General features: G+C 41.1%; 1 pseudogene; it reads left to right on the plus strand.

The window, feature by feature from the left end:
* The first annotated feature begins 5,531 nt into the window (after nucleotides 1–5,531).
* Nucleotides 5,532–7,094, plus strand: LOC147965164 (uncharacterized; annotated as a pseudogene).
* The last annotated feature ends 17,466 nt before the right edge of the window (nucleotides 7,095–24,560 follow it).

Genomic DNA, 24,560 nt, shown 5'->3' on the forward strand with positions numbered 1-24,560 from the left:
TTAGCCAATCATCATATATGTGAATTATATCATGCTATCCTTTTTTGTATTACGTGTTCCATTTATCAACAACGTTTGTATATTCAACTACTCTTCCTATACATCAGCCATTTGAAGAGGTGATGGAAGTATCTGGAGTGAAAAGAAGGTATTCAGAGAAGACAATGCTACCTGTTGAAGTAGACATCTTGTTGATTACAGATAGGTCCTCAGAGGAGGATTCAGAGACTGATGACCCATCCTATTTCCCCCTCAAGTCTATGCTCAAACTTGGCAGGGTTATATTACTCATGTCATGCATATTGTCTTGCATTGCTTAGTTTTTACATCATATATGCAATTGCCATCTGCTTACTTGCTTACTATATAAATCATATATTTGAATTATATCATGCCATCATGTTTACACAGACAGCATCTATCTGAATTATGGCATGCCAACCCATTTAATAAAGACACCATATAGTTATATCATCTCATCCTGTTTAGTGTTTACAGACATCATATTTTGAATTATGGCATGCCAACCTATTTAATAAACACATTATGTAGTTATATCATGTCATCTTGTTTACATAGTCATCATATTTTGAACTATGTCTTTCCATCTTTTTTAGTTAGCCATCATATATGTGAAATTGTGTCATGCTATCCTGTTTAGTTAGCCATCATATATGTGAAATTGTGTCATGCTATCCTGTCTGGTTAGACAATATAAATGTGAATTATTTCGTGCCCTCATTTACTCCCCACTATCCATTGCACCTCATACAATGTTTGTACATTCAATTACTTTTCTTGTTTGTCAGCCATTTGAATTGGAGAGTGATAGAGGCGAACGTGTCCCGATGTTTTGATGAGATGGTGGCTATTATTTTCTTTGCGAGTCGACTTTGATGATCCGACTACAAACGTGTGAGACATCGCGCCTTAGCAATCTCTAAACCAACTTCCGAGGGGTTATTAACCATGTCAGAGCACGATCAACCTAACCACGAGGGTATGTTTCCTGCGAGCAAACAAGGAACAAGCAAGAAACTGAGATTGCAATCTGGATATTGCAAATATAAGAGGAAAGCTTTATTAATGAAGGTGGGGTTCTATGACGTCTTTGTTTGGTTGTTGAACACAAACGAAGTACTTGAAGTTGCAGCTATGGTGAACTTTAATCTAAACAAAACCCAAAGTCTGAACGATGCCCTAAGGGCTGTATATATGGAGGAAGAGGGGGAAATTCCGTGGCCCTTGGTGGAGGGGTCCGAAACCAACCCTAACTCTTGTTTCCCCACACATACAGACTCTAAAAACAACCTATACTCAAGTATTTCGAAATTACATGGGACTGGTCCAATAATAAGGTGATGCAACACCTATAATAACCTGTGGACTAAATTTATGAAGTGACATCTTGTATATTTCGTCCAAGGCTTCACGAACTCATTATGGTGGCTTCAAAGTCCTGAAATCATCACTTGTAACTCCATTTTGTTCCCCTTGCGCATGCCATCATCTCCATGATTGATCTTGCTTCAATGATCATCCTTCTTGTCCAAGCTAGGCCCTTCATTTGTAAGCAAGACAAATGTATCCAATTTAGGCAGCATCATATTCTCACGAACATTAGAATCATTACCAAGAAACGAAAGTACCTGGTAATTTAATTTCCTTGGGTGAGCTTTAGTAATTGGTCATGTATATGTATTAGTAGGGGCTGTGGGTGTTACTTTGTTAGTGATGTCCTCATCATCCTCGCCTTCTTGAATTGAAGTCGTCCTCGATGGAAGCTCATCTTCCTCACCCAAGTAAGGCTTCAAATCTGCAACGCTAAAAGTGGGACTAACCCCAAAATCTGCAGGCAACTCATGTTTATAAGCATTATCATGTATTTTTTCTGACACCTCAAAAGGACCATCAACACATGGCATTAGCTTTGACTTGCACAAATTAGGAAACCTATCCTTACGCAAATGTAACCAAACAAGATCTCCAGGTGCAAAGACAACACGTTTTCCACCCTTATGTCCGACAAGTTTATATTTAGCATTCATGCGCTCAATATTTTCCTTAGTTAACTCATGCATTTTTAAGATCAATTCAGCATGTTGTTTAGCATCAAAATTAACCTTCTCCGAAGATGGAAGAGGCAACAAATCAATAGGTGCACGAGTTAGGAAACCATACACAATTTCAAAAGGGCACATCTTAGTAGTAGAATGCAGCGACCGATTATAAGCAAATTCAATATGAGGCAAGCTTTCTTCCCACATTTTCTTATTATTCTTCAAAACATCCCTAAGCATGGTAGACAATGTTCTATTGACTACTTCAGTTTTTCCATCAGTTTGGGGATGACATGTAGTACTAAAAAGCAGTTTAGTCCCCAACATAGCCCATAAACATCTCCAAAACTGGCTAAGAAATTTAGTATCACGATCTGAACAATAGTATTTGGCACACCATGCAAGCGAATAATTTCACGAAAGAACAAATCAGCAACATTAATAGCATCATCGCTTTTATGACATGGTATAAAATGTGCCATTTTTGAGAACCTATCCACGACAACAAATATGCTATCCCTCCCCTTCTTTGTTCGAGGTAAATCTAAAAAAAAGTCCATAGATATATCCTCCCAAGGAACACTAGGTACAGGCAAATGCATATATAAACCATGAGGATTCAGTCGTGACTTAGCTTTTTGACATGTAGTGCAGCGAGCAACAAAACGCTCAACATCCCGTCTCATCTTTGGCCAAAAGAAATGTGTAGCAAGTATATCCTCCGTCTTCTTCATGCCAAAGTGTCCCCTTAATCCTCCTCCATGTGCCTCCTGCAACAAAAAAAGACGAACGAAGCTAGCTGGAATGCATAGCTTGTTAGCACGAAACACAAATCCAGCATTAACAATGAACTTGTTCCAAGTTCTCCCTTCCTTAGAATTCTGCAATACATCTTTAAATTCAACATCATGCACATATTGATCTTTGATGCTCTCCAAACCAAATATTTTAAACTCAAGTTGTGAAAGCATAGTATAAGGACGAGACAATGCATCAGCAATAACATTTTCTTTACCCTTCTTGTGTTTAATGACATAAGGGAAAGTCTCAATGAATTCAACCCATTTAGCATGTCTACAGGTTAGTTTTGCTTGACTTTTAATGTGTTTCAAAGATTCAAGATCAAAATATATAACAAATTCCTTGGGCCATAAATAATGTTGCCATGTTTCTAAGGTCCGAACAAGAGCATATAATTATTTATCATAAGTAGAATAGTTCAGACTAGGCCCACTGAATTTTTCAGAAAAGTATGCGACATGTTTGCCATCTTGTAATAACACACCTCCTAATCCAGTTCCACTAGCATCACATTCAAGCTCAAAAGTCTTATTAAAATCAGGAAGTTGGAGTAAAGGAGCACGTGTCAACTTATCTTTCAATACCGTGAAGGATTCTTCCTATGCGGTACCCCAAACAAAAGGAACATCCTTCTTTGTAAACTCATTGAGAGGTGCATCAATGGTGCTGAAATCTCTCACAAAATGCTTGTAGAAACCAGCGAGGCCAAGAAAACTCCTCACTTGTGTGACCGTTTTGGGCTGCGGCCAACTCTCAATAGCTTCAATCTTGGCTTTATCAACTTCAATTCCCTGTGGAGTAACAACATAGCCAAGAAAAGATACTCGGTCGGTGCAAAAGGTGCCCTTTCCAAGGTTACCAAACAAACGTGCGTCACGTAGAGCAATAAAAACAGCACATAAATGTTCCAAATGTTCCTCCAAAGATTTACTATAAATCAGTATATCATCAAAATTGAATACCACAATTTTCCAATGAAAGCATGTAAAACTTTGTTCATTAATCTTGTGATAGTACTAGGTGCATTAGTTAACCCAAAAGGCATTACTAACCACTCATATAAACGAAACTTAGTTTTAAATGCAGTTTTCCATTCAACTCCCAATTTCATACGAATTTGATGATATCCAGTACGCAAATCAACTTTGGAGAATATTGTAGAGCCACTCAATTCATCAAGAATATCATCTAGCCTTGGAATAGGATGACGATAGTGAATAGTAATATTATTAATGCCTCTACAATCAAGACACATACGCGATGTACCATCCTTTTTCGGCACTAGAATAATTGGAACAACACAAGGACTAAGGGATTCATGAATATAACCTTTGTCGAGCAGCTCCTGGACTTGACGCATAATCTCCTTTGTCTCCTCTAGATTGGTACACGGTCGGGTAGCGAAGCACCGGGAATTAAGTCAATCTGATGCTCAATCCCTCGAATAGGTGGTAATCCCAGTGGCACGTCATGTGGAAAGATGATAAGCACATTTCATATTTTTTGACACACAAATTCACCATTTCTTGAGATGTGTCCATCTATTCTTGCTAAGAAATATCGACTATTGCATGAAAATCATATAAAAGGATTGTTGACTAGTCACTTGTTTATTTTGCAGAAAAGTGGGACAAGGCACAAAACTCTTCCACTACAAATGATCAAGTGATGGAGTCAAAGAGATGAGCGTGAAGGAAATAAGTAACCGAGGGGCCAAACTAAAGATGGTAGGACCAACTTGGGAAGAAAGAAGGAAGAAGGAGGGCCAAGTGAAAACATTTAGATCTGATTGGGAGGGCCAAAGAAGGAAGAAGGTGCTTATCTCTTTCTCTGAATTTTCTGTAATAGGAGATGTGTAGTACTTGTAAGGTTCAGATTTTGATAAGTGTTTGTAACCAACTAGTTTGTTCAGTTCATACTTGTTAAATATCATGTCAATGTTCTAAATTGTGTATTTCTTGTTGCTTTGGGAACTAACTAATATGCAATATTTTGTTACTTTGGGAGATACTTGATCTATTATATTTTGGTTCTATCAATTAGTATTCTGCTAGAATATATGTGTGTTCACCTTGTGTACTAGTCCCGTGTACTAGTTAAATCCCAGTACCAGTTAACTGTGTGTGTGTGTGTGTTTAATTTTCAGTCTCTGTGACAAATATGTTTGTAATGTCACCATTTCCATTCTTCTATATGTGTTCATGTCCTATTGGTCCCTTTGTGTTACTGTTTTAGTTTCTCATGCCAATAAAAAAATAATACCAAAAAGACAGACAGTATAATCTGAATCTCCCTTCGCTTCTTTTCGTTTACTTTGTCGCCGATTTTCTAAAACAATCTTAGATACTTTAGGTTTATTTTCCCTGTAATCGTCACTTAAATTGTCTAGCCTAGCTTTAGCCGAGCATCATCACTGATCGTCTAGTCCCTGTGAAGAACATGACATCCGTAGTTTGGATGAAATATCCCACTGCACTTACTATCGATCATTTTGGCGTTGTTGCCGGGGACTAGTGTCGAGTGACCGTGTTATGCTATAGAGTAGGTGTTTCTTCTTTTTCTAGTTTGTGCCATATATATGTGATATATCTCTAACTCCTAACCTTTGTTCTAGTTTATTTCCTCTTTGTTTTCTATTCCTTTTTGCAGGCTAGAACCATCTTCTCGGTTATGGCTTACTATTCTGATCACCATGGATATGCGAGCAACACAGCAAACAACACGGAAAGTTTTCGAGAACTGATAAGTAAGATTTCCCATCAATTAGATGATATAGCTCGACAACGAGAAATAGTTTTTGAGGATAGGCCTAGCTCTTATGATCCTTATTCTAGAGGCCATCCTTATGTTGCTCCTACCTTCCATATTTGTGGATTTCAGGGCCATTTGCCTGCTGAATGTCAGCGTGGTTACTCTCACCCTCCAGATTGTTTTGGCATGAGCTTCGTTCAAGAGCATAGGTCATACCAAAACAATTACTTTAATGGGTGGCCTGAAAACCCAAATATGTCATATAGGAGAAATAACCCTGAGATCTCACCGTTTGCTTCTAGTAATCATATGCAGGGATTTAGGTATGAAGAGGAGAGCAACAACTGTGCACCACAACAATTTTATTCACCTCCTACTCATATACCTCAACACCAGGAGATGTTGCCAATGGAGTTAAATGGTCCTCCATTTGGTCAACCAACACCTTCAACACAAGTGCCCACACAAGATGATTTTGATGATATAGACAAGCTCACATTGCTTAGTCTCGAGTTCACTTGGAGTGCCGAAGATGATCCAATTAGGCCGGTGATACTAGAGGAAATGAAGAATATCAAGAGTGGGAATGAGCTAGTGGAAGAAGTAAGGAAGATTATGAAGAACATCAACGCTGGCAGTACTATCTCCTTCCTCCTTGAGCTGAGTGTTGCCGAGATTCCCCATGTGAGGTTCCAATACCGTCACATCCAGCTGAGCAAGATAGCAAGAGTCCAGAGGAAGAAATACCTCAGATTGAAGAAGAAATACTTGAAGAAAACGAACAAGATGATCCAGAGCTCGAACAACAAAGTGATAAAGTTGAAGACATATCACCTATTACTCTTGAAGAAGCAAAACAAGTTGATGTGATTGAAGATGAAGAACCAGAAATGCATTTTCCCATCGTCATACAGGAGCGTGATGCAGCAGGTTTATCTAATCCTCTAGATGACATGCATCTGTTTAATTTCTTTGCTACTACCTTGCATTACATGATATCATCGATTAAGATTGATTTGAAAACTCATTTGCTTGGATATGATGATATATACCTTGTTAGTGGCATTACTCTCATTTGTGATGATCATAGTTACTTTCTTCGTGCTAGTCCTATGCTTAATGAAACATATCATTCCCATGCTAGTCTTGAGCTTAATGATAAATTTCATCCTCATGTTAGTGTCGACCTTGCTGATTTATACCATCCTAAACATGTGATTTATAGCTATGCTTATGTAATTGGATAAACGATTGATGACTTGGTGGGTATTATCCCAATCACTTGCATTGTCTCTTTTGTGGAGTGTTCTTTCAGGTTTTTGCTCCTGCATCGTTCACTTCATGCTGACCAGGTTCCAGGTGACATTCCTTGGGACCCTGCCGGACTCAGAGCATCGTGATGAGGAGAAGCAATGGGGAACACATGGAAGAGAGAAGCTGGAGCTTTCATGTGGAAGCAAAAGGAGAAGAGCTGCAGTTTAGAGAGTGATTATACGAGTGCTACATCATCAAGGCCCGGTGAGCTGTTTCATGACCCATTTTGAAATCATCATCCATTGATGCTTGCTGAATTAAATTGCTATTTGGGTTGCTTGTGGCATTTCTTAAATGTTGTCCCACTGAATTTCACCTTTGACATATGGTGCTTGATGAGAATATGCGAACTGATTGTTGAATGCCTTGTAAACTAATGATCTACACCCTGTTTGCTTTGCTGAAAGTAGTGAAAGCTATTAGTTTTGAGTGATCAAATCCCTAGTGCACTAGTAAACTTAATCATTTTCTACTTTTACCTTGATACACTTAGATCATTAAGTGTTAGATGCTGAGTTTGTGCCTATTGTGTTCCCATTGAGAGCAATCACTTTACCACTATGGACTAGTATGATATGTTCCCTGGATAGGTAGCATGTGAACCAGACATGGAGAAGTGATGATTCATGTTTTTGTGCTTATGCGTTATTCATTTAAGATAAGTAATAATGAATAAATAAGTCTGACTACCTACAGTAGCATGTCATGTTCCCTGGATCGGTGGCATGTGAAATCTAGTTAGCTTGGGTAGTAGTTAATAATAAAAATTGTAATTGTCAAACCAGGTGTATACCATGTTCTCTTGATTGGTGGTATGTTCCTTTGGGGAGACAAACAAAAAAACTACTAATTTGTCGAGCCAGGTGTACACCATGTTCTTGGGATCGGTGGTATGTTCCTTTGGTGAGACCGATAAAATATTATCATTACTTCCTTCAAATGCAATAAGTGCTTCAACCATAATGTTATGTTCCAGGTAATAAGTTTTTTTTTGGGATCATGCTCTCTTTAGGAACCCTTTTGGCACAATCATCATTTGAACTAGTTGATCTTCTTTTATCATTGTAAAAGTTTAAAATGGTCAACTCTACTAGTATCCTATTGCTTTGAAGCACTCCTAACCATTAATTTTCACTAGCAAAGTTCAAAGCATGCATTATATAGAGATCTACTTCACTTGGACATTCTTTAGTCATCTCACTATTCACTATCTTGCTCTTGTAATATTCCTTTGCTTGAGGACAAGCAAAGATTTAAGTGTGGGGGAACTTGATAAGCGCATTTCATATATATTTTAGGCACACAAATTCACCATTTGTTGACATGTGTCCATCTATTCTTGCTAAGAATTATTGAATATTGCATGAAAAAAAATCATATAAAAGGATTGTTGACTAGTAACTTGTTTATTTTGCAGAAAAGTGCGACAAGGCACAAAACTCTTCTACTAAAAATGATCAAGTGATGGAGTCAAGGAGCTGAGCGTGAAGGAAAGAAGTAACCGAGAGGCCAAACTAAAGATGGTAGGACCAACTTGGGAAGAAAGAAGGAAGAAGGAGGGCCAAAGTGAAAATGTTCAGATCTGATTGGGAGGGGATCAAAATCCCTAGCCGCATCTCCACTGCAATCAGGCCTGTCTTCTCACCCTTCTCCTCCCCGCCTCCTTCTCCACCTCCGGCCGCCGCCACGGCCAAGCCGGCGTGGTGGCGCGCCAGAAGCCTTCATCCACCAGCAGCATCCATCACCAGCACCACCGCACCCCAGCGCCATCCATCAGCACATCACCAGCTCCACCACACGCCACCATCTCCACCATAGTGCCACACCGCCGCACCTCGCGCGCCCGACCAGACGGGTGTCTGGGTACCCGCGCGACTCAACTCCTCCTCCACTGCCGCCTCTGCCGATCCTCCCCTCATCCCTACTGTTGTTCCTCTTCCCTGCTGCTTCTTCTTCATAGCCCTAATGCTGCTTCTTCTCTGAACCTGCTGCTTCTACTGCTTCTTCTACAAGCACCGCTGCTGCTCCCTTCTTCTTGCGCCCCTGCTGCTCCTCTTTCTCCACTCTCCATCCCCACATTGTTGCTACTTCTTCTTGCGACTTCCTGCTCCCTTCGCCTACCTTGCTGCTCCCTGCCACTTCTCTGAACCTTTTACTGCTGCTCCTTCCCCCACGAACCTGCTGCTGCTCCTTCCTCAATCTCCTGCAGCTTCTGTTATCCATCTATCTTGCTGCTGCTTATCTCTTTCTTTGAATTTTCTATAATAGGAGATGTGTAGTACTTGTAAGGTCCAGATTTTGGTAAGTTTTTGGATCCAACTAGTTTGTTCAGTTCGTACTTGTTAAATATCATGTCATAAATTCTATGTTCTGAATAGTGGATTTCGTGTTGCTTTGGGAACTAATTAACATGCAATATTTTGTTACTTTGAGAGATACTTGATCTATTATATATTGGTTCTATCAATTAGTATTCTGCTAGCATATATGTGTGTTCACCTTGTGTACTAGTCCCCAGTACTAGTTAACTTCCAGTACCAGCTAACTATGTGTGTGTGTTTAATTTTCAGTCTCTGTGACAAATATGTTTGTAATGTCACCCATTTCCATTCTGCTATATGTGTTCATGTCCTGGTGTTCTCTTTGTGTTACTGTTTTAGTTTCTCATGCCAATAAAAAATAATACTAAAAAGACAGAGAGTATAATCTGAATCTCCCTTTGCTTCTTTTCATTTACTTTGTCGCTGATTTTCCGAAACGATCTTAGATACTTTAGGTTTATTTTCCCTGTAATCGTCACTTAAATTGTCTAGCCTAGCTTTAGGCGAGCATCATCGCTGATCCTCCAGTCCCTGTGGAGAACACGACATCCGTAGTTTGGACGAAATATCCCACCAAAAATCCCCGCCCCGGCACCCGCCACTGAGGTGTGAGTAATGGACTTACACTGGGGGCTGAAGCGGGGGCTGCGTCGAGGGTTGGGGTCTGGGCAGATCTCCACCACCGTCGGCATGCGCGAAGTGCTCGCCAAAGGCTTATAGCCCGTCAAAGCCTTGGCCCTCTTTGCCGCCCTTTGGGCCAGCGTCTCCGTGTCCCTGTAAAGATGAGATCATGTCAGGAAACATAGCACGACCTGATGGACAAAGACAATGAAGGGCGAGGTGCTTACTCCTCCTCCTCCTCTGGTCTCCTCATCCTCTTCGAGCTGAAGGACCCGAGGTCGAAATCGGCCTCCGTGTCGCTGTCCGAAGGGGAAGGAAAAGGGGATGGGGTCTTTGCTACTGCGGCCCTCGTCTGGTGCCCGGGCTGCGTCTGAGCCTGTTGTCGCTGCGTGGTCCCGCCGGACCGGACCCGCTCGCCGGAGCTAGCCCGCCGCAGGACACATTTTCTCCCCGGGGCCTGGGGGTCATCCGTCTCAGTCTGCTCTTCAGCTGACTGCTCGGCCGCGTCTTCAACAGGGGGGCGCCGGTGCCGCTGGCCTCCCTGGCAGACCCCACCCAGTCGTGAGTTCCTTCTCCTCTGCGGCCGTGTCGGCCTGGTCCTCAATGGTGCCGACGCTGCCGGCCTTCTTGGCGAGTTCGGCCTCCTCCACACTGGCGGCAATATACGTAAGCTCCGCCTTGGTGGTGTCACGGATGAGCAGCGGCTCGTCACGGACATACCTCTCCGACAGGTTGGTAACGAAGGCCCTCAGCCGCCCCACTTCTGGCTCAGCCCAGCTTAGATCGAGGTCATGTGCATTGAAGTTCGGCATCATAGCAATGTTGGCGGTCTGCCAAGAGTTGTTGCTCAACGGGACCACTCTCGCTGGCAACCCAAACAAAGACCCGCCGGCCTTGACGACCTTCACGGCCTTGCCAGCCTTCTCGGCTTTGCCGGTCCTCTCGAATCCAACGGCCTCGTCGACCTTGAGCTGAAAAAGCCTTTGGCAGAGGTGGGCATGCTGCAGCACCGTGAAATTGTGCTTCAAGCCAGGACGGAGCCTCATGATGTCGGCCACATTCCTGAAGTCCCAGGTCGGCCTCCCCTTGTTGTGCAGTGGGGCAATCCGACGACGGAGGAAGTCAGCACCAATCATATCAAGGGTGAGCCCGGCTGAATTGAGGCGATGGATCCTGGTGGTGTCCACCGTGAGCTTTTCGCCATTGGCGTCGACATCTCCCCATTCTGTTCTGGGCACCGGCGGCGACCGACGGACCCGGCAGAACTCCTACGGATCTGCCTCCTCAATCCAGCACCACCGTGATACGTCTCCAACGTATCTATAATTTTTGATTGTTCCATGCTATTATATTATCAACCTTGGATGTTTTATATGCATTTATATGCTATTTTATATGATTTTTGGGACTAACCTATTAACCTAGAACCCAGTGCCAGTTTCTGTTTTTAGCTTGTTTTAGAGTATCGCGGAAAAGAAAAATCAAACGGAGTCCAATTGACTTGAAACTTCACCGAACTTATTTTTGGACCAGAAGAAGCCAACGGAGTATCGGAGTTGTACCAGGAGATTCCCGGGCTGCCCACGAGGGTGGGGGCGCACCCACCCCCATGGGCGCGCCCCCCTACCTCTTGGACAGCCCGAAGGTCCACCGACGTACTTCTTCCTCCCATATATACCCATATACCCTAAAAACTCCGGGGAGCAGAATAGATCGGGAGTTCCACCGCCAGAAGCCTCTGGGGCCACCGAAAACCAATCTAGACCCGTTCTGGCACCCTGCCGGAGGGGGAAATCCCTCTCCGGTGGCCATCCTCATCATCCCGGTGCTCTCCATGATGAGGAGAGAGTAGTTCTCCCTCAGGGCCGAGGGTATGTACCAGTAGTTATGTGTTTGATCTCTCTCTCTCTCTCTCTCTCGTGTTCTTGAGGTGGTACGATCTTGATGTATCGCGAGCTTTGCTATTATAGTTAGATCTTATGATGTTTCTCCCCCTCTACTCTCTTGTAATGGATTGAGTTTTCCCTTTGAAGTTATCTTATCGGATTGAGTCTTTAAGGATTTGAGAACACTTGATGTATGTCTTGCGTGGGATATACGTGGTGACAATGGGTTATTCTATTGATTCACTTGATGTATGTTTTGGTGATCAACTTGCGGGTTCCGCCCATGAACCTATGCATAGGGGTTGGCACACGTTTTCATCTTGACTCTCCAATAGAAACTTTGGGGCACTCTTTGAAGTACTTCGTGTTTGTTTGAATAGATGAATCTGAGATTGTATGATGCATATTGTATAATCATACCCATTGATACTTGAGGTGACATTGGAGTATCTAGGTGACATTAGGGTTTTGGTTGATTTGTGTCTTAAGGTATTATTCTAGTACGAACTCTATGATAGATTGAACGGAAAGAATAGCTTCGTGTTATTTTACTACAGACTCTTGAATAGATCGATCAGAAAGGATAACTTTGAGGTGGTTTCGTACCCTACCTCAATCTCTTCGTTTGTGCTTCGCTATTAGTGACATTGGAGTGACTCTTGGTTGCATGTTGAGGGATAGTTATATGATCCAATTATGTTATTATTGTTGAGAGAACTTGCACTAGTGAAAGTATGAACCCTAGGCCTTATTTCAACGCATTGCAATACCGTTTGTGCTCACTTTTATCATTAGTTACCTTGCTGTTTTTATATTTTCAGATTACAAAAACCATTATCTACTATCTATATTGTACTTGTATCACCATCTCTTCGCCGAACTAGTGCACCTATACAATTTACTATTGTATTGGGTGTGTTGGGGACACAAGAGACTCTTGGTTATTTGGTTGCAGGGTTGCTTGAGAGAGACTATCTTCATCCTACGCCTCCTACGGATTGATAAACCTTTGGTCATCCACTTGAGGGAAATTTGCTACTGTCGTACAAACCTCTGCACTTGGAGGCCCAACAATGTCTACAAGAAGAAGGTTGTGTAGTAGACATCAAGCACTTTTCTGGCGCCGTTGCCGGGGAGGTGAGTGCTTGAAGGTATATCTTTAGATCTTGCAATCGAATCTTTTAGTTTCTTGTTTTATCACTAGTTTAGTTTATAAAAGAAAAATACAAAAAAATGAAATTGAGTTTGCCTCATACGCTTCATCTTTTTAATATGATGAAAAGGAAAATTGTTCTCAAGTGCTATAAGAAGAAGTCTATAAAATGTTTGGCACTAAATCTTTGAATGATGAGCGTGATTGCAATGTTGTTAGTATGAACTCTTTGATCATCCATAGTACTAATGATGATTGCACTAGTTATGATGAAAATGTCTCCTATAAACATGTCAATTTTTGTGGAGTGCATTGGGTTTGCAAGTACACACCAAATAGGGAAGATAGATATTGTAAGAGGCATAAGCATTTAGAAACTAAATTGTTGCAAGAAAGGCTAGATATTTGTGCTGAAAATTTAAATTCTCTTAGCCGTACCTGTGAACTTTGCAATGAACGTGATCATTTCAGTACCCAATGAAAATTCGTTTCATGATTGTATCGTGTCCAAAAATTGTGACGACTTGATTTCTCTTGCACATCATAATGAACTTAGTTTGCTCTTGGGTTATGAAGAAATGAAACGTATGACTAAGGTTATTCCAGAATTTGCCCTTTATAGAGTTCTTAATTTTGATCTAGGAGAAATTTATATGTATTGTATGGTGAATTGCATTGAAAATCCTTATATTGCCAATTACATAAAGGAAAGAAAACAAAATAGAGGATGAAGAGAATACTAATGAAAGGGAAGAGACTTCCCAATATTCTCCTATTATTTCTTATGATGAATCAGGTAACAAGGAGGAGCCTTCTATTCAACCAATCTCATTAATAAGGATCTACAGAAAGAGGATTAAACCCACACATGATGTGAAGAAGAAAAAGAAAAAAACAAAGAAGCAAAGGTAAAAAGGTATCTCTCCCAAATGATGTTGCTCCTATTACTCCTTGTGATGATGATAATTGCTATACTATTGGTGCTATCCATACTATTAATGATGAGAGTGATTATGCTTATGATATGAAAAGGCCCAAGCTTGGGGATGCTATGTTTGATGAAGATGATGTTTTTGAGAATATATTTTCTGCAATTAATGTTAGCCCCAAGCTTGGGGAAGCTATGTTTAATGAGGATGATATTTTTAGTCTCTCAAGATTCGATATGCAAATTTATAATGATGATAGCATACCTCCTACTTATGATGATTATATTGATGAAAGTGGGTTTGGAAGAGTGTCAACTTTAGGAATTAATGATCCCACTATTTGGAGGATGATGAATATTATAATATCTATGAAAGTGGATTTGGAGAGGTCATGACTTTATTTAGTGATGTATGCACTATCTTGGAAGAGGTTTCACTTGATTATGATGAGAACAAAGTTGCTACTTATGATGATTATTTTGATAACACGTATGCTATAAAAATTAGTGATGATTATATTTATGAAACTTGTCATGATTATGATTACCCCTTTTTTGAACATTACTCTTTTAATATGGAAACAATTTATAGTATTCGAGTTTCTTATGATACTCCCACTATTCCGAATGAGAAGAATTTTGCTTATGTGGAGAGTAATAAAATTTCTATGCTTGTAGATCATGAAAAGAATGCTTTATGTGATGGTTATTTTGCTGAATTCATTCATGATGCTACTGAAAGTTATTATGAGGGAGGAATGTATGCTTGTAGGAGCTGCAATAATATCAAGTTTCCTCTCTACATGTTGAAAATCTTGAAGTGTTGCTTGCTTTACCTTCCTATGCAAGTTGATTCTTGTTCACATAAGTTGGTTGCTCACAAAATCCCTATGAATAGGAAGTTGATTAGACTTAAATGTGCTAGTCATATTCTTCATGATGCTCTCTTTATGTTTCAATTCTTATCTTTTATGTGAGCATCATTGAAATCATCATGCCTAGCTAGGGGAGTTAAACGTTAGCTCTTGTTGGGAGGCAACCCAATTTTATTTTTGTTCCCGTTTAGTAATAAATAATTCATCTAGCCTCTGTTTAGATGTGGTTTTATGTTTTAATTAGTGTTTGTGCCAAGTAAAGACTTTAGGACCTTCTTGGGTGATGGTTATTTGACCTGCTGTAAAAAACAGAAAGTATGCGCTCATGGGAATAATTTTCATTTCTTACGAGAGAGAGAGAGAGATAAAATACCAATTCCACTTCCAGTAGATTAATAAACAAATTTCCTAGGACTTCCTAATTTCTCAAGATTTTATGAGTTACAGAAGTATTCGAATCCTACAGATTACTACAGACTGTTCTGTTTTTGACAGATTCTATTTCTATCTGTTGTTTGCTTACTTTGATGAATCTATGAGTAGTACCGGAGGGTATGAACCACAGAGAAGTTGGAATTCATTAGATATTACACCAATATGAATTTAGAATGAGTTCAAAATAGTACCTAAGTGGTGATTTATTTTCTTATACTAACGGAGCTTACGAGTTTTCTGTTAAGTTTTGTGTTGTGAAGTTTTCAAGTTTTGGGTAAATATTCGATGGACTATGGAATAAGGAGTGGCAAGAGCCTTAGCTTGGGGATTCCCAAGGCACCCCAAGGTAATATTCAAGGACAACCAAAAGCCTAAGCTTGGGGATGCCCCGGAAGGCATCCCCTCTTTCGTCTTCGTTCATCGGTAACTTTACTTGGAGCTATATTTTTATTCACCACATGATATGTGTTTTGCTTGGAGCGTCAATTTATTTTATTTTGTTTTGCTTTCTGTTTGAATAAAGTATCAATATCTTAAATTCTTAAATGTTAGAGAGTCTTCACATAGTTTCATAATTATTCAACTACTCATTGATCTTCACTTACATCTTTCAGAGTAGTTTGTCATTTGCCCTAGTGTTTCACTTATATCTTTTAGAGCACGGTGGTGGTTTTATTCTATAGAAATAAATGAACTCTCATGCGTCACTTATATTATTCTGGGAGTCCTAAACAGCATGGTAATTTTCTTTGGTTATGAATTTAGTCCTAATATTATGGGCATCCAAGAGGGATATAATAAAAACTTTCATATGAAGTGCATTGAATACTATGAGAAGTTTGATACTTGATGATTGTTTTGAGATATGAGGATGGTAATATTAGAGTCATGCTAGTGAGTAGTTGTGAATTTGAGAGATACTTGTGTTAAAGTTTGTGATTCCCGTAGCATGCACGTATGGTGAACCGTTATGTGATGAAGTCCGAGCATGATTTATTTATTGATTGTCTTCCTTATGAGTGGCGGTCGGGGACGAGCGATGGTATTTTACTACCAATCTATCCCCCTAGGAGCATGCGCATAGTACTTTGTTTTCATAACTAATAGATTTTTGCAATAAGTATGTGAGTTCTTTATGACTAATGTTGAATCCATGGATTATCCGCACTCTCACCCTTCCACCATTGCTAGCCTCTCTATTATCGCGCAACTTTCGCCGGTACCATAAACCCACCATAGATCTTCCTCAAAACAACCACCATACCTACCTATTATGGCATTTCCATAGCCATTCCGAGATATATTGCAATGCAACTTTCCACCGTTCCGTTATTATGACACACTTCATCATTGTCATATTGCTTTGCAAGATCATGTAGTTGACATCGTATTTGTGGCAAAGCCACCGTTCATAATACTTCCATACATGTCACTCTTGATTCATTGCACATCCCGGTACACCGCCGGAGACATTCATATAGAGTCATATTTTGTTCAAAGTATCGAGTTGTAATTCTTGAGTTATAAGTAAATAAAAGTGTGATGATCATCATTACTAGAGCATTTTCCCAGTGAGGAAAGGATGATGGAGACTATGATTCCCCCACAAGTCGGGATAAGACTCTGGATGAAAAATAAAAAAAAGGCCATAAAAAAGAGAAAAGGCCCAAATAAAAAAATAAAATAAAAAAATATAAAAATATAAAAATATAAAAATATAAAAATGAGAGAAAAAGATAGAAGGGGAAATGCTACTATCCTTTTACCACACTTGTGCTTCAAAGTAGCACCATGATCTTCATGATAGAGAGTCTCCTATGTTGTCACTTTCATATACTAGTGGGAATCTTTCATTATAGAACTTGGCTTGTATATTCCAATGATGGGCTTCCTCAAAATGCCCTAGATCTTTGTGAGCAAGCGAGTTGGATGCACACCCACTAGTTTCTTTTGTAGAGCTTTCATAAATTTATAGCTCTAGTGCATCTGTTGCATGGCAATCCCTACTCACTCACATTGATATCTATTGATAGGCATCTCCATAGCCCGTTGATACACCTAGTTGATGTGAGACTATCTTCTCCTTTTTGTCTTCTCCACAACCACCATTCTATTCCACCTATAGTGTTATGTCCATGGCTCGCTCATGTATTGCGTGAAGATTGAAAAAGTTTGAGAACATCAGAAGTACGAAACAATTGCTTGGCTTGTCATCGAGGTTGTGCATGATTTAAATATTTTGTGTGGTGAAGATAGAGCATAGCCAGACTATATGATTTTGTAGGGATAGCTTTCTTTGGCCATGTTATTTTGAGAAGACATGATTACTTGGTTAGTATGCTTGAAGTATTATTATTTTAATGTAAATATTAAACTTTCATCTTGAATCTTATGGAGCTGAATATTCTTGCCACAATAAAGAGAACTACATGGATAAATATGTTAGGTAGCATTCCACATCAAAAATTCTGTTTTTATCATTTACCTCCTCGAGGACGAGCAGGAATTAAGCTTGGGGATGCTGATAGGTCTCCAACATATCTATAATTTTTTATTGTTCCATGCTATTATATTATCAACCTTGGATGTTTTATATGCATTTATATGCTATTTTATATGATTTTTGGGACTAACCTATTAACCTAGAGCCCAGTGCCAGTTTCTGTTTTTACCTTGTTTTAGAGTATCGCGGAAAAGGAAAATCAAACGGAGTCCAATTAACCTGAAACTTCACGGAACTTATTTTTGGAACAGAAGAAGCCCACCGAGTATCAGAGTTGGACCAGGAGAGTCCCGGGCTGCCCACGAGGGTGGGGGGCGCGCCCCCCTGCCTCGTGGACAGCCCAGAGGTCCACCGACGTACTTCTTCCTCCCATATATACCCATATACCCTAAAAACTTCGGGAGTTCCGCCGCCAGAAGCCTCCGTAGCCACCGAAAACGAATCTAGACCCGTTCCGGCACCCTGCCGGAGGGGGAAATCCCTCTGCGGTGGCCATCATCATCATCATCCCGGTGCTCTCCATGACGAGGAAGGAGTATTTCTCCCTCGGGGCTGAGGGTATGTACCAGTAGCTATGTGTTTGATCTCTCTCTCTCTCGTGTTCTGGAGGTGGTACGATCTTGATGTATCGCGAGCTTTGCTATTATAGTTGGATCTTATGATGTTTCTCCCCCTCTACTCTCTTGTAGTGGATTGAGTTTTCCCTTTGAATTTATCTTATCGGATTGAGTCTTTAAGGATTTGAGAACACTTGATGTATGTCTTGCGTGGGATAACCGTGGTGACAATGGGATATTCTATTGATTCACTTGATGTATGTTTTGGTGATCAACTTGCGGGTTCCTCCCATTAACCTATGCATAGGGGTTGGCACATGTTTTCGTCTTGACTCTTCGGGAGAAACTTTGGGGAACTCTTTGAAGTACTTTGTGTTGGTTTGAATAGATGAATCTGAGATTGTGTGATGCATATTGTATAATCATACCCACGGATACTTGAGGTGACATTGGAGTATCTAGGTAACGTTAGGGTTTTGGTTGATTTGTGTCTTAAGGTGTTATTCTAGTACGTACTCTATGATAGATTGAACGGAAAGAATAGCTTCATGTTATTTTACTACGGATTCTTGAATAGATCGATCAGAAAGGATAACTTTGAGGTGGTTTCGTACCCTACCATAATCTCTTCGTTTGTTCTCCGCTATTAGTGACTTTGGAGTGACTCTTTGTTGCATGTTGAGGGATAGTTATATGATCCAATTATGTTATTATTGTTGAGAGAACTTGCACTAGTGAAAGTATGAACCCTAGGCCTTGTTTCGACGCATTGGAATATGGTTTGTGCTCACTTTTATCATTAGTTACCTTGCTGTTTTTATATTTTCAGATTACAAAAACCATTATCTACTATCTATATTGCACTTGTATCACCATCTCTTCGTCGAACTAGTGCACCTATACAATTTACTATTGTATTGGGTGTGTTGGGGACACAAGAGACTCTTTGTTATTTGGTTGCAGGGTTGCTTGAGAGAGTCTATCTTCATCCTATGCCTCCTGCGGATTGATAAACCTTAGGTCATCCACTTGAGGGAAATTTGCTACTGTCCTACAAACCTCTGCACTTGGAGGCCCAACATCGTCTACAAGAAGAAGGTTGTGTAGTAGACATCACACCGGCCCCGCCACTCTTCCCACCGCTCCTTCTGGGCACCTTCTGGGTACGTGCCCTGGCTGGATGTAAGGACAGAAGTAGTGGCGGAAGAGCGTCGTGCTGGGGAGCACTCCGACGAAGCCCTCGCAGAGATGGGTGAAGAAGGCCATGCACGCCATGAAATTTGGCGTGAAGTCAAAAAGGTGAAAGACGTAGGTATGCATAATGTCATTGAAGAAATCGGAGAAAGGGGGGCAGAGCCCGCAGGAGAAGTAATCAACGAAGAAGGGGTACCGATTCGGGCCGTCCTTGGCGAAGGCGGTGGGGATGATGTGCGTGGTGGGGTGCCCCGATGTCTCCCTTCCCCACAGGGGCCTGAACATGTCCCTGAGAACGAGTGCGTCGACCGTCGAGGTGAAGAAGGCGCACTACGTTCGAAGCACCAATTTGCTCTCCTGCGCCTCCTTCCCTCCGTCGTCTTTGGCCGCTCCCTTGCCCTTGCCAGTCTTGGGCGCCATGGCGGCTGGGAGGGGGTGAGGGTTCAAGGGTAATGGGGGCACGGCAGTGGCGAGCGGGGGTGAGATCTTCGACTTGTGTTCGGAGAAGAGTAGGGGAATGGCAGCTCCGATTTTGAGAAGGCACAGGGGGTAAATGAGTAGCGCCCCTACAGTTCTACCTTTTTATGGGGAAGACGCGGGCCGCCTCTTTACTATTCACCATGATGTGACACAAGCATGCTGCAACCGCCCCACGCACGACCCCCACGTCACACATTCAACACGGGTCGTGGGGAAGCACAACTGCCGGAGGAGCTACCATAGTTAAAACCCCGCCACGCGTGCCCGCGCACCGTTCTCGGCCTAGCCCAACAACGCTCTGCATTTATGTGTGGCCCTCGCCCGGGGGCTCGTGTCGGTGTAAAAAAGTAGGGGCCTTCTATACCCCTTTACTTGTGCATGGGCGGTCGTAGCCGCACCTGCGACCACGCTTGGCGGGGCAGAGGAAACGAACATACAAGACTACCCGAGCAGCGCTGAAGCCAGAGGCGCAAAGAGGAAAGGGACAAGATGGGTTTCCCCTGGCAAGAGCCTTGCCGGGGACGACCTACACTGCCCCAGCAAGACCATTACCGGCGCAACTTGCCCATCACCATTGAGACCGCCACCTTTGAGCCTGAGGATTATGACGCCATCGAGAACGTCAAGACCAATGCTCAGGAGCGCCTGCTACGCCTTGAGCTTGCGTTGGTTTTCCCCGAAGAGGAAGGGATGATGCAGCAGAGTAGCGTAAGTATTTCCCTCAGTTTTTGAGAACCAAGTTATCAATCCAGTAGGAGGTCAGTCTCAAGTCCCTCGTACCTGCACAAAACGATACCTACTCGCAACCAACGCGATTAGGGGTTGTCAATCCCTTCACGGTCACTTACGAGAGTGAGATCTGATAGATATAATATTTTTGGTATTTTTGGTATAAAGATGCAAAGTGAAAAGTAAAGGCTATGTAAAAAGGAAAGCAAGATTAAAGTGATGGAGATTGATATGATGAGAATAGACCCGGGGGCCATAGGTTTCACTAGTGGCTTCTCTCAAGAGCATAAGTATTCTACGGTGGGTGAACAAATTACTGCTGAGCAATTGACAGAATTGAGCATAGTTATGATAATATCTAGGCATGATCATGTATATAGGCATCACGTCCATGACAAGTAGACCGAAACGATTCTGCATCTACTACTATTACTCCACTCATCGACCGCTATCCAGCATGCATCTAGAGTATTAAGTTAAAAACAGAGTAACGCCTTAAGCAAGATGACATGATGTAGAGAGATAAATTCATGCAATGTGAAATAAACCCCATCTTGTTATCCTCGATGGCAACGATGCAATACGTGCCTTGCTGCCCCTTCTGTCACTGGGAAAGGACACCGCAAGATCGAACCCAAAGCTAAGCACTTCTCCCATGGCAACAACTACCAATCTAGTTGGCCAAACCAAACGGATAATTCGAAGAGACTTGCAAAGGTAACCAATCATACATAAAAGAATTCGTAGAAGATTCAAATATTATTCATAGATAGACTTGATCATAAACCCACAATTCATCGGTCTCAACAAACACACCGCAAAAAGAAGATTACATCGAATAGATCTCCACAAGAGAGGGGGAGAACTTTGTATTGAGATTCAAAGAGAGAGAATAAGCCATCTAGCTACTAACTATGGACCTGAAGGTCTGAGGTAAACTACTCACACTTCATTGGAGAGGCTATGATGACGTAGAAGCCCTCTGTGATGACGGCCCTCTTTCGGCGGAGCTCCAGAACAGGCCCCAAGATGGGATCTCGTGGATAAAGAAAGTTGCAGCGGTGGAATTAGGTTTTTGGCTCCTGTTCTGATCGTTTGGGGGTACTTAGGTATATAAAGGAGGAAGGTGTACACTGGAGGAGCACCGAGGGGCCCATGAGGCAGGGGGCGCGCCCTAGGGGGGCGCCCCCCACCCTCGTGACCGCCTCTTTTCTTCCTTGGAGCAGGGTCCAAGTCTCTTGGATCACGTTCGGTGAGAAAATCACGTTCCCGAAGGTTTTATTCCGTTTGGACTCCGTTTGATATTCCGTTTCTTCGAAAGACTGAAATAGGCAAAAAACAGCAATTCTGGGCTGGGCCTCCAGTTAATAGGTTAGTCCCAAAAAATAATATAAAAGTGGAAAATAAAGCCCAATATAGGTCAAAACAGTAGATAATATTGCATGGAGCAATCAAAAATTATAGATACGTTGGAGACGTATCATGCATCCCCAAGCTTATTCCTGCTCGTCCTCGAGTAGGTAAATGCTAAAAAGAGAATTTTTGATGCGGAGTGCTACTTGGCATAATTTCAATGCAAATCTTCTTAATTGTGGTATGAATATTCAGATTAGAAATATTCAAGACAAAAGTTTATATTGACATAAAAATAATAATACTTGAAGCATACTAATAAAGCAATTATGTATTCTCAAAATAACATGGCCAAAGAAAGTTATCCCTACAAATTCATATAGTATGGCTATGCTCTATCTTCACCACACAAAATATTTAAATCATGCACAACCCCGATGACAAGCCAAGCAATTGTTTCATACTCTAACTTTTTCAAAACTTTTTCAATCTTCACACAATACATGAGCGTGAGCCATGGATATAGCACTATTGGTGGAATAGAATGGTGGTTCTGGAGAAGACAAAGAGGAGAAGATAGTCTCACATCAACTAGGCGTATCAACGGGCTATGGAGATGCCCATCAATAGATATCAATGTGAGTGAGTAGGGATTGCCATGCAACGGATGCACTAGAGATATAAGTATATGAAAGCTTAAGAAGAAACTAAGTGGGTGTGCATCCAACTTGCTTGCTCATGAAGACCTAGGGCAATTTGAGGAAGCCCATCATTGGAATATACAAGCCAAGTTCTATAATGAAAAATTCCCACTAGTATATGAAAGTGATAACATGAGAGACTCTCTACTATGAAGATCATGGTGCTACTTTGAAGCACAAGTGTGGTAAAAGTATAGTAACATTGTCCCTTCTCTATTTTTCTCTCATTTTTTTTATTTGGGCATTTTCTCTTTTTTATGGCCTCTTTTTATTTGGGCTCCTTTGGCCTCTTTTTTTCGTCTGGAGTCTCATCCCGACTTATGGGGGAATCAGTCTCCATCAATCTTTCCTCACTGGGACAATGCTCTAATAATGATGATCATCACATTTTTATTTTTATTACAACTCAATACTTAGAACAAAATATGACTCTATATGAATGCCTCCGGCGGTGTACCGGGATATGCAATATGACAATGATGGAGTGTGTCATGATGAACTAGATGGTGGAAAGTTGCATGGCAATATATCTCGGAATGGCTATGGAAATGCCATAATAGGTAGGTATGGTGGCTGTTTTGAGGAAGGTATATGGTAGGTGTATGATACCGGCGAAAAGTGCGCGGTATTAGAGAGGCTAGCAAAGGTGGAAGGGTGAGAGTGCGTATAATCCATGGACTCAACATTAGTCATAAAGAACTCATATACTTATTGCAAAAATCTAGAAGTTATCAAAGAAAAGTATTACTTGCATGATCCTAGGGGGATAGATTGGCAGGAAAAGACCATCGCTTGTCCCCGACCGCCACTCATAAGGAAGACAATCAATAAATAAATCATGCTCCGACTTCATCACATAATGGTTTACCATACGTGCATGCTATGGGAATCACAAACTTTAACACAAGTATTCTTTAAATTCAAAACTACTCAACTAGCATGACTTTAATACTATCACCTCCATATCTCAAAACAATTATCAAGCTTCAATCTTTTCTTAGTATTCAACACACTCAAAAGAAAGTTTCACAAATCTTGAATACCAAGCATATTATTATTAAGCAAATTACCATGCTATTAAGAGACTCTCAAAATAATTTAAGTGAAGCATGAGAGATCAATAGTTTCTTTAAAACAAATCCACCATCGTGCTCTAAAAGATCTAAGTGAAGCACATAGAGCAAAATTATAACGCTCAAAAGATATAAGTGAAGCACATAGAGCAAAACTACTTAGCTCAAAAGATATAAGTGAAACACGTAGAGTATTCTATCAAATTTTAATTCATATATGGCTCTCTCAAAAGGTGTGTACAGAAAGGACGATTGTGGCATACTAAGACACAAAGACACAAATAATATAAGATGCTCCAAGCAAGACACATATCATGTTGGTGAATAAAGATATAGCTCCAAGTAAATTACCGATGGAAGTGGACGAAAGAGGGGATGCCTTCCGGGGCATCCCCAAGCTTTTACTTCTTGGTGTTCTTGGATTATCTTGGGGGTGCCATGGGCATCCCCAAGCTTAGTCTCTTGCCACTCCTTGTTCCATGATCCATCAAAAGAATTCAACCAAAACTTGAAAACTTCACAACACAAAACTCAAAATAGAAAACTCGTGAGCTCCGTTAGCGAAAGAAAACAAAAGACCACTTCAAGGTACTGTAATGAACTCATTCTTTATTTATATTGGTGTTAAACCTACTGTATTCCAACTTCTCTATGGATTATAAACTATTTTACTATCCATAGATTCATCAAAATAAGCAAACAACACACGAAAAACAGAATCTGTCAAAAACAAAACAGTCTCTAGTAATCTGTAGCTAGCGTAAGATCTGGAACCCCAAAAATTATAAAATAAATTGATGGAAGTGAAGAATTTATCTATTAATC

This window comes from Triticum urartu, chromosome 6A, assembly GCF_056163025.1.
Source record: "Triticum urartu cultivar PI428250 chromosome 6A, HENAU_Tu73, whole genome shotgun sequence".
Classification (NCBI taxonomy): domain Eukaryota; kingdom Viridiplantae; phylum Streptophyta; class Magnoliopsida; order Poales; family Poaceae; genus Triticum; species Triticum urartu.